Genomic DNA, 13,644 nt, shown 5'->3' with positions numbered 1-13,644 from the left:
AAGGGTTGGGGGAGTGTTGCAGGGTGGGTGGAACGGGTGGGTATGTAACTGTGCCCTTTCTTCCCTTGTTTAGTAGGTTGAAGTACTTATCGTCATGGTCTTCATTGGCGGTCTCGTCGTGGAGGTATATGGCAAGGGCTGGCATGATCTGCAGCTCTCTATCCATGTCTGCTTCGGCGTGTTGTGTAAGCCTCCGGTGAGTGTTTCTTTATATTTGGTTTGTTTCCACCTGGCTTTGCGTGGCGGTGGTTCCTGCCCTGGAACTGATGGCGGTCTTGTGCTTCAGTATTTGATGGGTGTGTAGGGCCTTCTGTCGGCCTGTGGGTGGGCTCTGGCGTCGTTGTCGACACTCCTCTGCTGGCTTTGAGTGGTTTTCAGGGTGCCTGTGTTTCAGTTTGTTCATTATTTGGCGGTACAGACCGCACGTCTTCTGGCGGTTGTTACCGCCACCGCCGGCGGTACAGTGTTTACCGCTGTGTTCATAATGAGGGTCATTGTCTGTACCCAGTTCCTAGGGAAATACCGGGTTGCCCCTAAGTGTGTTCAGTTTCTAGGAGTGGTATTTCTATAATGGTTAGAAAAAAATCCACCTATACCAGCAGCATTTCTCACTACCATTACAACCATACCAAATATGCCTATGCTACGCCTCGTAAATCAGACAATACCCCCCAGTCATAAGGCAGAGCATTTCCAATGCAATCCTATGAGCAAGGCAGCTCTCAAAGTAGTGAGAAATCAAATAGGCTGTTTGTCACTACCAGGACAGGCCACACAACCAGGTACATGTCCTGCCTTCTACATACATAGCACCCTGCCCATAGGGCTAACTAGGGCCTACTTTAGGGGTGACTTACATGTAGTAATAGGGGAGTTTTAGGCCTGGCAAGTAAATTTAGATGCCAGGTCCCTGTGGCAGAAAACTGTGCTTGCAGGCCCTGTGGTAGTAGGCCTGAGGCCTACTTCATTGGGTGGCGCATGCAGCACTGCATGCCCACTATTAGCATTTAATGTACATGCCCTTGCATAGGGCACCCGTGTAGGAGGCTGGCCTGGTTAGTAGTGGGTGCCAAAGGTAGTTACGCCTTATACGTGGTACACTTATCCCTTATTGGTGAAATGTAGGCAGTGTCTAGAAGCCAGGCTGTAGCTGAACAGGCGAGGCTTATCTAGTAGACATGCAAAGTTCATGCAAAACCACTGTAGTCACAGAGTACTTACACACATGAAAGAAAATACTCATGTTACAAAAATAAAGGTACTTTATTTTGGTGACACAAATGCCAAAATCACCTTAGAGACTATACTTCTTTAGGAGGTAAGTAATATACACAGTACATACACTAGAATGCAGTAATAGCTGTAGGGAACAGTAGGAAAACAGTGCAAACAGTGAAAATCACAATAGAAAGCAATGTGCCTAGGGGGAACACAAACCATATACTAAAATAGTGCAGTGCGAAGGTCGGTTTCCCACCAAGGCAAGTGTAGTGTGTAGAGGGGTGCTGGGGGTATAAGAAAACACCATAGGTAAGTAATAGAACCCAACCCAGAGCCCAGGAATGCAGAAGTAAATCATGCTAAGTTTCAGAGAACCCACCAGAACACATGATTGCAGATTTTTCAAGAACCAGAGGAGACTACAAGACACCAACAGTGAATTCCTGGACCTGAAGACCTGTGGAAGAAGGGGGCCAAGTCAAAGAAGCACTGTAGAGTTTAGGGAGAACAGGAGCCCCTGCTAACCCAGATGAAGGTGCAAAAGAAGAACCACCAGTGAAGAAGAACAGTCAGTATTGCAATGCAAGAAGATGGATGCGGGTTCCTGGGTGCAGATGATGTTCCAAGCCTGGAAGATTGCAGTCTGGTTTGCATTGCTGGATTCTGCCAATAAGCCTTGGCACACACAAAGCTCGCGGTTACTGGAAAATGGTGCTGCACACGACCAGGAGGGACCTGGTGGCCTCTACCCAGTAGGGAAAGACAGAGGAGGTGCTAATGGAGGCCCATGCAGCACAAAACAAAGGGATCCCATGCTGCTGGAGAGCCACTCAGGAAGCTGTGCTTCATTGGAAGGAGTGCTATGGGCTTCAGCTGTGCTGTGCACGAAGAACTGCATGGAAGGTCACACACAAACCTTGGCAACTGCAAAACATGCGATGCACGTGGGTACAGTTTTGCGTGGGGAGGCAAACTCTTACCTCCACCAAAGTTAGTCAGGTGGACTTTAGGACCTTCGTGACCACTTCAGTGCAACACTCATGTTGCTGGATCCACGCACTTCGTCAGGAGAGGGGACCCACGCCACTGGTCATTGTTTCAGAAAGGTGCCTGCTTCAGCAGGAAAGTGACTCCTTCAAGGCACAGTCCTTAGCTCTTCTGGTGCAGGTTGAAAACAGGCAATCTTCAGAGGATGCACGACATGGAAACAGTTGTAGTTCCTGGCAGGAGCTGAAGATACAATGTTGCAGAAGTAGTATTTGCTTCTTTGTTGCAGTTTGTAGAGTTCCTGGAGGGTCCAGATGCAGTTTTGCCAGTAGAAGGTGAGGTAAATGATGCAGAGGATTCCTGTTGGAGTCTTGCAATCCGAATCTGAGGAAACACCCAGGATAGAGACCCTAAATAGTCCTGAAAGGGGGATAGGTCAGCTACACCGGTAAGCACCTATCAAAGGACAGCTCTGATGTCACCTGCTGGCACTGGCCACTCAGATACTTCCAGAGTGCCCGCCACCTTGGAATACAAGATGGCAAAACCCAGGGACACTCTGAAGGATCTCCGGGCACCACCCCTGGGGTAGTGATGGACAGGGGAATGGTCACTCCCCTTTCATTTGTCCAGTTTCACACCAGAGGAGGGACTGAGGGTCCCTGAACTGGTGTAGATTGGATTATGCAAAGAGGGCACCATCTGTGCCCTTCAAGGTATTTCCAGAGGCTCTGGGAGGCTACCCTTCCCATGCCTGTAACACCTATTTCCAAAGGGAGAGGGTGTTACACCGCTCTCCCAAAGGAAATGCTTTGTTCTGCCTTCCTTGGCTCGAGCTGCTAGAGCAACAGGAGGGCAGAAACCTCTTTGTGAGGTGGCAGCAGCAGGGGCTGCCTGGAAAACATCAGAAGGCTGGACTGGCAGTTCTGGGTTTCATTGTGGAGCCTCCATAGTGCATGGAATTGTACAACCAATACTAGAATCAGTATTGGGGTACAATTCCAAAATGTTAGACACCTTACATTATATCAGAGTTACCATTGTGAAGCTGGACATAGGTATTGACCTATGCCCAGTACACACGTAAAATGGAGTCCCTGTACTCACGAAGTCTGGGAAAATAGTCCTGGTTGACGTGGGGGCACCTGTGCTAATGCAAGGGTGCCCTCAAACACAGGTACTTTACACCTAGCCTTCAGGGTTGGAAGGCCTGACATATATGTGACTTTTAAGTGGCCTGCTGCAGTGTAATTGGCAGTGAAAGGGCACATGCACCATTTCACGCTGGCTGCAATGGCAGTCCTGCAGAAGCCTTTGCACGGGCTCCCCATGGGTGGCAAAAGTAATGCTGCAGCCCATAGGGATTACCTGGAACCCCAATGCCCTGGTTACCTTAGTAACATATTCTAGGGAATTATAAGGGATGACCAGTATGCCAATTTGGGAGGAAATACTGGGTTACCAGTATGCAGTGACAAAATTAAGGGGAGAGAGACCATAAGCACCAGGGTACTGGTTAGCAGGATCCCAGTGACACAGTCAAACACACTGACATTAGGCAGAAATGGGGGTGACATGCCAAAAAGAGGGTACTTTCCTACACCCCCATCCCCACATGAGGGACAATAAGGCTAACCTTTTCCAGATGAGTCTTCATTGTCTAAGTGGAAATATCTGGAGAGTCTATCTGCATTGGAGTGGTTACTCCAAGGTCTATGTTCCACTGTAAAGTCCATCCCCTGTAGGGAAATGGACCACCTCAACAAATTAGGGTTTTCGCCTTTCATTTGTTTTAACCATAAGAGAGGTGTGTGGTCTGTCTGAACTATGAAGTGAGTCCCAAATACGTATGGTCTCAGCTTCTTCAGGGCCTAGACCACAGCAAAGGCCTCCCTCTCTATGGCTGACCATCACTTTTCTTTAGGGGTCTGCCTTCTACTAATAAAAGCAATAGGTTGATCCTGGCCATCTGAATAGAGTTGTGATAGCACTGTCCCAACCCCTACCTCTGAAGCATCTGTCTAGACAATAAACTTCTTCTAATAGTTTGGGCTTTTTAGGACAGGTGCAGTACCTAGCCTGCTTAAGCTCCTACAAAGCTTTCTTTGAGCTAGCTGTCCACAATATATTCTTAGGCATTTTCTTAGAAGTGAGGTCTTTAAAGGGGTAACAATTGAGCCATCATTCTTAATAAACCTCCTATAGTACCCAGTGAGACCAAGATAGGCTCTGCCCTGGGTCTGTGTAGTAGGGGGAGACCAGTCTAAAATAGCCTGGATCTTCCCTGCATTAGTTCAATCTGTTCCCCACCAACTAGGTGTCCCAGATAAACCACCTTCCCCTGCCCTATTTGGCACTTTGAAGTCTTGATAGTGAGGCCTGCCTTTTGCAGGGCTCCAAAGTTTCCATAGGTGGACCAGGTGGTCATCTCAGGTGGAGCTGAATACAGAAATATCATCTAGATGTCATGCACTCAAAGCTTCCAGACCTTGCAGGACTGTGTTCACCAACTTCTGGAAAATGGCAGGTGCATTCTTCAAACAAAGGGCATAACTGTAAATTGATAATGCCCTACAATAGTAGAGAAAGCAGTTTTTGGTTTTGTATCTTCTGATAGCTTGATCTGCCAATAGCCTGCAGTCAGTTCAAAAGTGCTGAGATACTTGGCAGATGCCAGTGTATCTATAAGCTTATCTGCCCTTGGTATGGGGTGAGCATCAATCTTTGTGACTATATTAAGCCCTCTATAATCTACACAAAACCTCATCTCCTTTTTACCATTCTGAGAATGAGGCTTGGGTACTCGTACCACTGGGCTGGCCTAGGGGCTATCTGAGTGCTCAATCCCTCCTACTCCCACCATCTTCAGAACTTCAGACTTAATGCAGTCCCTGGCATGGTCAGGCTGCCTATATATATTACTTTTGACATGTAAACTGCCTCCATTATCTATGGTGTGTTCACACAAAGTGGTCTGATCAGGTGTCAGAGAAAAAAGCTAAAAAACTCTCAGAAAACTGGCCTAGGAGGTTCCTGCAATCCTACTTTTGTTCTTCTGAAAGGCAATCTGCAAGAACAACTCCTTCCACTGAGCCATCTGCTGCAGTGTTGTAGAAGAGGTCAAGGGTAGGGACACTCTCTTCTACCTGTCCCTCATCAGTGCCCATGAGTAGGGTTAAGTCAGCCCTATCATGGTAAGGTTGCAGGCGGTTCACATGAAGTACTCTTAGAGGACTTCTGGGAGTGCCTAGGTCCACTAAATAAGAGACTTCACTCTTTTCTCCAGTATCAGATGTGGGTCACTCAATTTGTCCTGGGTGCTCTTGGTGCCAGAGGCTTCAGTAACCACTCCTTCTGTCCTGGGTGGTACTCAGTCAGGACAGCCTTCTGGTCATGCCATTGTCTTTGCAAATCTTGGCTTGCCTGAAAGTTTTTGGTGGCCTTTTTCATGCACTCTGCCATTCTAGATCTTAGGCCAAGTATATAATCCACCATATCTTGTTTCAGGGTCTTTAAGGGTTGCTCCCACCCATCCTTCACAAGTGTAAGTGGACTCCTAACAGGGTGACCAGAAAGAAGTTCAAAAGGGCTGTAGCCCACTCCCTCCTGGGGTACCTCCTTGTAGGCAAAAAGGAGGCATGGTAATAGGGCATCCCATCTCCTGCTGAGCTTTTCAGATAGTCCCATGATCATACCTTTGAGAGTTTTGTTAAACCTCTCAACCAACCCATTTGTCTGGAGAAGGCAAGGTGTGGTGAACTTGTAGGTTACCCCACACTTTTTCCACATTGCTTTTAGGAATGCAGACATGAAGTTACTACCTCTGTCTGATACCACCTCTTTTGAGAAGCCCACCCTGGAAAATATTCTCAGGAGGACCTTTGCCACTTCAGGACCTTTAGTGGTCCTCATAGGAATTACTTCTGGATATCTAGTGGCATGGTCCATTACCACTAAGATAAACCTATTGTCAGTAGCAGTAGGAGGGTCAAGGGGGCTAACTATGTCAATCCTTACCCTTTCAAAGGGCTCCCCTACCACAGACAGTGGGATCAAGTGGCCCTTTGGGATGCTACCAGTCTTACCACTGGCTTGGCAAGTGACACATGAGCGACAAAACTCTTTTGTGTCTTGTGAGCAACAGAGGCTTTCCTTTGAAGTTTGCCCACAATCAGGTGTAAGTGACCACTCCTCCCTCCACTCCAGCCCAGATAGCTCATCAGGATATGCAGGCTACACCCCAGATTCCTTTGTGTCACTGTTTAGAGTAGGCTCACAAACAGCCCAACTGTCAGTCTGATCCAGACAGGGAATCCACAAACAGGCAGAGTCACAGAAGTGTTAAAGCAAGAAATTGCCTACTTTTTAAAAGTGGCATTTTCAAACTAATAATCTAAAAATCAACTTCACTAACAGATGTATTTTTTAAATTGTGAGTTCAGAAACCCCAAACCCCAAATTTCTATCTGCTCTCAAAAGAAAACTGCACTTTAAGGATATTTAAAGGCAGCCACCATGTTATCCTATGACAGATATAGGCCTTTCAACAGTGAAAATCGAATTTGGCAGTATTTCACTGTTAGGACTCGTAAAACACATTAGTACATGTCCCACCTTTAACATACACTGCACCCTGCCCATGGGGCTACCTAGGGCCTACCTTAAGGGTACCGTATATGTATACAAAGGGAAGGTTTGGCCCTGGTAAGTGGGTACACTTGCCAAGTCGAACTGGCATTGATAAAACTGCCCACAGACACTGCAGAGCAGGTCTGATCCATGTTTACAGGGCTACTCATGTGAGTGGCACAATCAGTGCTGCAGCCTCATTAGTAGCATTTGATTTACAGGTCTTAGGCATCTCTAGTGCACCTTACTAGGGACTTGCTAGTAAATCAAATATGCCAATCATGGAAAAGCAAATTACACATACAATTTCACATACGGAACACTTGCGCTTTAGCACTGGTCAGCAGTGGTAAAGTGCCCAGAGTAACAAAAACAGCAAAATCAGAGTCCATCACACAGCACCAACCTGGGAAGTCGAGGCAAAACAGTGAGGGGAGACCACACCAAGGATGCCAGCTCTAACAACTACAGTTATCTGAAGAAACTATAACTTGTGCTTGAAAGTAACTTTAGGCAAGGAGCTATAGGTTCTTAACATAACTAAATCTATAAGTATAACCATAACTGTTGAAATTCTATGGTTTTGTATGGATGAAACAACTTAAATGTAATGTCCTGTAACCTTAGTTTCCTTGGTGAATATACTATACATATTCACTCAAAAACCAAAGGTTACAGGGACATTATAGATACATTTAGATTTTACACACATAAACCATAAAAATTCAGCAGCTATAGAGTTATTCAAGTAACTATAACTTGTGCCATAAGGTAACTATAACCTGAGCCCTTGTCCTATGGGTTCTTCCCACAGCAAATAAAAACACCAACAGTGAGATTAGATTTATCATGACTCATAGAAATGGCAATAGAAGAATCTATATAACAGCGCACATAAACATTGGGATGTTTTAATCTTGGATCCTGATCTCAAAAGCCTGTTACCAGTTAAACCTAAAATAGTGTAAAGAAAGGCACCCACACATTACTTGCACATTACTTAGCCCTAGTGACACTATTAATTACAACCCCAGTAGTACTAAAACAAGCTGGCTTCTGTGACTACCTAAAGGGAACTGAATATGTTGTAAACATGTATCTGATATCAAAAAATTTGTAGATGTAACAGGAGAGTATCAATTGTGTATTGCTTCACTCATCTGTTGTAACACTTCCAACAGTATCTATATAATGTTTGTGTTTGTGGTAAACCATAAACTGGATCCACTGTGTGCAAATTGAAAACTAGATTGAAGGAGCATCTTAGGGATTTAAGAATTTGGACAAGCACCCAATGACGATCCATTTCAGGTCATCACACTCTTTTGCTCAACCAGAGGATGTAAAATTCATTGGTTTGAAGGAAGTTAAAAAAACACAGGAGGGGTGGAGATATATAAAAGTAAAAAAAAGTCAGGAAAACATTTTTATTAATATATGTAAAATGGTTTAATTAAGTTTTTGTTGTGAAAAGTAGATGAAAGCCCATACAGAATAGATGCAACTTTCTATGAGTAGTAATGGGCTAAGCTCGTGGTTCGACACTTGCATGGGCTATTTAGAATGATTTTTCTTTCTGACTGTTAGTGTTAAAGGGTTCATGTTCTTAAAACTGCTGCGTAATGTTTCATGGGTTAGCTTTTAATTTTAATGAAGGCTTTTCTTCCAAAAGACAGATATGAAGCCATATAGGGTAGAGACACCTTCATGTGACTAGTTACAGCTCAAGCTTTGAACCTAGTTCACGCCAATTCGGCTTTTTTCCTTCTTAATTAACATTTCTTTTCTGCCAGCTAGCCCATTTTTAGTACTCGTTTTTAATGGTATCGTTTCTCACACTTTGTGTTTTGTTTTCGATTGATAGTAGTAGTTGAGGCTCATGAATGCCGTTTAGAAATTTGCTCTAAAGTCTTTTGTCCTTCTCTATAGGTGGCTATGCTCTCTCTCACAGGTGCAATTCATTAACTAAGCTATATACATCAGGTGCGTAACAGCACACGTCTCTTGCCGATTTGCGCTGTGACTGTTTGCGTTTTTCTTGAGGTAACTTAACCCGTTCTGTGCCCAGGACGTAAGGGTTACGTCCTGAGGCACAGTGCTGTTGTGCCCAGGACGTAACCATTACGTCCTGTGCACAGAGCCCAGAGGGAGCGCTAGCGCTCCCTCTGTGGGGTTCCCCCCCACCCCCCCAAGTCACGGTTGGAAGGGGAAGCCCTTTCCCTTCCACCCCCGACCCCCCGTGACGTCAGCATGCGAGCGCGCGCTGATTAGTCACAGGGTCTCACCCATCGGGCTGGAAGCTCTGCTTCCAGCACGATTGAAAGAGAAATGCAAAGCATTTCTCTTTCAATCCCATGGGGGAGGCCGGGAGGGGCTTCAAAGGGAAGGGAATGTATTTCCTTCCCTTAGAAGTCTCTCACAGGGTTTCCAAAGCCGGATTGCTTGCAATCCGGCTTTTGAAACCCCACTAGACACCAGGGATTTTTTTTTTTTTTACTGAAACTGTCAAAAGGGAGCAACCCCTTGGGCAAGGGTCGCTCCCAGGGGGGGGCATTTTTTTGGGAAGGCCTTTTCTGCCCCCAGGGGGAGCAGAAACCTCTAGGCACCAGGGATCTTTTTTTTTTTTTTTTTTTCTTTTTGTAATGTTTTCTTTTTGTTTTAGGTGGGGAGGGACCCCTTAGGCAAGGGTCGCTCCCCTAGGGGGCAAATTATATTTAGGCCATTTCTGCCCCCCTTGGGGGCATATTGGCCTATTTTGATGAGGCCAATCTGCCCCCAAGGGGGGCAGAAACCATAAGACACCAGGGATTTTTTTTTTTTTTTGCGTGAATTTCACGCAACGGGAGCGACCCCTTGGGCAAGGGTTGCTCCCAGGGGTGGCATTTTTTTGGGAAGGCCTTTTCTGCCCCCCCTGGGGGAGAAACCTCTAGGCACCAGGGATAAAAAAAATGTATTATGTTTTCTTTTTTTTTTTTAGGTGGGGAGCGACCCCTTAGGCAAGGGTCGCTCCCCTAGGGGGCAAATTATATTTAGGCTATTTTTGCCGGATTGGACTATTTTGATGAGGCCAATCTGCCCCCAAGGGGGGCAGAAACCATTAGACACCAGGGAGGTTTTTTTTGGTGTGAATTTCAAGCAAGGGGAGCGACCCCTTAGGCAAGGGTCGCTCCCTGGGCGGGGGGTGGATTATTTTAGGCCATTTCTGTCCCCCTGGGGGGTAGATCCGCCTATTTTGATTAGGCTGATCTGCCCCCAAGGGGGGCACAAACCACCAGGCACCAGGGATTTTTAGTTTTTTTTTGTTTTACAGATGGGGAGCGACCCCTTCGACAAGGTCGCTCCCCTGGAGGGGCAAATTGTATTTAGGCCTTTTCTGCCCCCCCTGGGGGAGAAACCTCTAGGCACCAGGGATAAAAAATGTTTATTATGTTTTCTTTTTTTTTTTTAGGTGGGGAGCGACCCCTTAGGCAAGGGTCGCTCCTCTAGGGGGCAAATTATATTTAGGCTATTTTTGCCGGATTGGACTATTTTGATGAGGCCAATCTGCCCCCAAGGGGGGCAGAAACCATTAGACACCAGGGAGGTTTGTTTTGGTGTGAATTTCACGCAAGGGGAGCGACCCCTTAGGCAAGGGTCACTCCCTGGGCGGGGGGGGGGATTATTTTAGGCCATTTCTGTCCCCCTGGGGGGTAGATCAGCCTATTTTGATTAGGCTGATCTGCCCCCAAGGGGGGCAGAAACCACCAGGCACCAGGGATTTTTTTTTTTTTTTGTTTTACAGATGGGGAGCGACCCCTTCGACAAGGTCGCTCCCCTGGAGGGGCAAATTGTATTTAGGCCATTTCTGCCCGCTTTGGGGGCAGATCGGCCGATTTTAGGTCAATCTGCCCCCAAGGGGGGCAGAAACCACTAGGCACCAGGGATCTTTTTGTTGCGCCGTCACGCAAGGGGAGCGACCTTGTAGGCAAGGGTCGCTCCCCGCTGGGGGCAAATTTATTTTAGGCCATTTCTGCCCCCCTTGGGGGCAGATTGGCCGATTGTAGGTCAATCTGCCCCCAAGGGGGGCAGAAACCACTAGGCACCAGGGATCTTTTTTTTGCGCTGTCTCACAAGGGGAGCGACCTTGTAGGCAATGGTCGCTCCCCGGGGGGGGTGGGGAGGGGGGAATTTATTTTAGGCCATTTCTGCCCCCCCTGGGGGCAGATCGGCCTATTGGTATTAGGCCGATCTGCCCCCATGGGGGGCAGAAACCTCTAGGCGCCAGGGCAAATATATATATATTTTTTTGTTTTGTTTTTTTAGAGATGGGGAGCGACCCATCAGGCAAGGGTCGCTCCCCTGGGGGGCAAATTGTATTTCGACCATTTCTGCCCCCCTTGGGGGCAGATTGGCCGATTGTAGGTCAATCTGCCCCCAAGGTGGGCAGAAACCACTAGGCACCAGGGATCTTTTTTTTGCGCCGTCACGCAAGGGGAGCGACCTTGTAGGCAAGGGTCGCTCCCCTGAGGGGGGGAATTTATTTTAGGCCATTTCTGCCCCCTTGGGGGCAGATCGGCCTATTGGTATTAGGCCGATCTGCCCCCAGGGGAGCAAAAACCTCTAGGCGCCAGGGCAAATCGTTTTTTTGTGTTTTGTTTTTTGTTTGTTTGTTTTTTTAGAGATGGGGAGCGACCCATCAGGCAAGGGTCGCTCCCCTGGGGGGCAAATTGTATTTAGACCATTTCTGCCCCCCTTGGGGGCAGATTTGTTGGTCAATCTGCCCCCAAGGTGGGCAGAAACCACCAGGCACCAGGGATTTTTTGTTTTTTTTTGTTTTACAGATGGGGAGCGACCCCTTCGACAAGGGTCGCTCCCCTGGAGGGGAAAATTGTATTTAGGCCATTTCTGCGTGCTTTGGGGGCAGATCGGCCGATTTTAGGTCAATCTGCCCCCAAGGGGGGCAGAAACCACTAGGTACCAGAGATCTTTTTTTTGCGCCGTCACGCAAGGGGAGCGACCTTGTAGGCAAGGGTCGCTCTCCGGGGGGGTGGGGGGGCAAATTTATTTTAGGCCATTTCTGCTCCCCCTGGGGGCAGATTGGTCTATTGGTATTAGGCCGATCAGCCCCCAGGAGGGGCAGAAACCTCTAGGCGCCAGGGCAAATAGTTTTTTTGTGTTTTTTTTTGTTTCTTTGTATTTTTAGAGATGGGGAGCGACCCATCAGGAAAGGGTCGCTCCCCTGAGGGGCAAATTGTATTTAGACGATTTCTGCCCCCCTTGGGGGCAGATTGGCCGATTGTAGGTCAATCTGCCCCCAAGGGGGGCAGAAACCACTAGGCACCAGGGATCTTTTTTTTGCGCCGTCACGCCGGGGGAGCGACCTTGTAGGCAAGGGTCGCTCCCTGGGGGTGGGCAAATTTATTTTAGGCCATTTCTGCCCCCCCCGGGGCAGATCAGCCTATTGGTATTGGGCCGATCTGCCCCCAGGGGGGACAGAAACCTCTAGGCGTCAGGGCAAATAGTTTGTTTTTTTTCTTCTTTTTTTTGTGTTTTTTTTAGAGATGGGGAGCGACCCATCAGGCAAGGGTCGCTCCCCTGGGGGGCAAATTGTATTTAGACCATTTCTGCCCCACTTGGGGGCAGATTTGTTGGTCAATCTGCCCCCAAGGGGGGCAGAAACCACTAGGCACCAGGGATCTTTTTTTTGCGCCGTCACACAAGGGGAGCGACCTTGTAGGCAATGGTCGCTCCCCAGGGGTGGGGGGATTTATTTTAGGCCATTTCTGCCCCCCCTGTGGGCAGATAGGCCTATTGGTATTAGGCCGATCTTCCCCCAGGGGGGGCAGAAACCTCTAGGCGCCAGGGCAAATAGTTTTTTTGTGTTTTTTTTTTTGTTTGTTTGTTTTTTTAGAGATGGGGAGCGACCCATCAGGCAAGGGTCGCTCCCCTGGGGGGCAAATTGTATTTAGACCATTTCTGCCCCCCTTGGGGGCAGATTGGCCGATTGTAGGTCAATCTGCCCCCAATGGGGGCAGAAACCACTAGGCACCAGGGATCTTTTTTTTACACCGTCACGCAAGGGGAGCGAACTTGTAGGGAAGGGTTGCCCCTGGGGGGGTGGGGGGCAAATTTATTTTAGGCCATTTCTGCCCCCTCTGGGGGCAGATCGGCTTATTGGTATCAGGCCGATCTGCCCCCGGGGGGGCAGAAACCTCTAGGCGCCGGGGCAAATAGTTTTTTTGTGTTTTTTTTTTTTGTTTTCTTTTTTTAGAGATGGGGAGCGACCCATCAGGCAAGGGTCGCTCAACCGGGGGGCAAATTGTATTTAGACCATTTTTGCCCCCCTTGGGGGCAGATTGGCCAATGGTAGGTCAATCTGCCCCCAAGGGGGGCAGAAACCACTAGGCACCAGGGATCTTTTTTTTGCGCCGTCATGCAAGGGGAGCGACCTTGTAGGCAAGGGTCGCTCACCCGGGGGGCAAATTGTATTTAGACCATTTTTGCCCCCCTTGGGGGCAGATTGGCCGATTGTAGGTCAATCTGCCCCCAAGGGGGGCAGAAACCACTAGGCACCAGGGATCTTTTTTTTGCGCCGTCACGCAAGGGGAGCGACCTTGTAGGCAAGGGTCGCTCCCGGGGGATTGGGGGGTGGGGGACACATTTATTTTAGGCCATTTCTGCCCCCCCTGGGGCCGGCTGAGCTAGAGGCCAAAATCCACAGGTAGGCACTGTTTTCTATGAAAAAATGTGATGTGTCCACGTTGTGTTTTGGGCCATTTCCTGTCGGGGCGCTAGGCCTACCCACACAAGTGAGGTATGATTTTTATC

The sequence above is a fragment of the Pleurodeles waltl genome, chromosome 4_1, assembly GCF_031143425.1.
Source record: "Pleurodeles waltl isolate 20211129_DDA chromosome 4_1, aPleWal1.hap1.20221129, whole genome shotgun sequence".
NCBI classification, from domain to species: Eukaryota; Metazoa; Chordata; class Amphibia; order Caudata; family Salamandridae; genus Pleurodeles; species Pleurodeles waltl.
Note: the sequence above shows the minus strand (reverse complement) of the source record.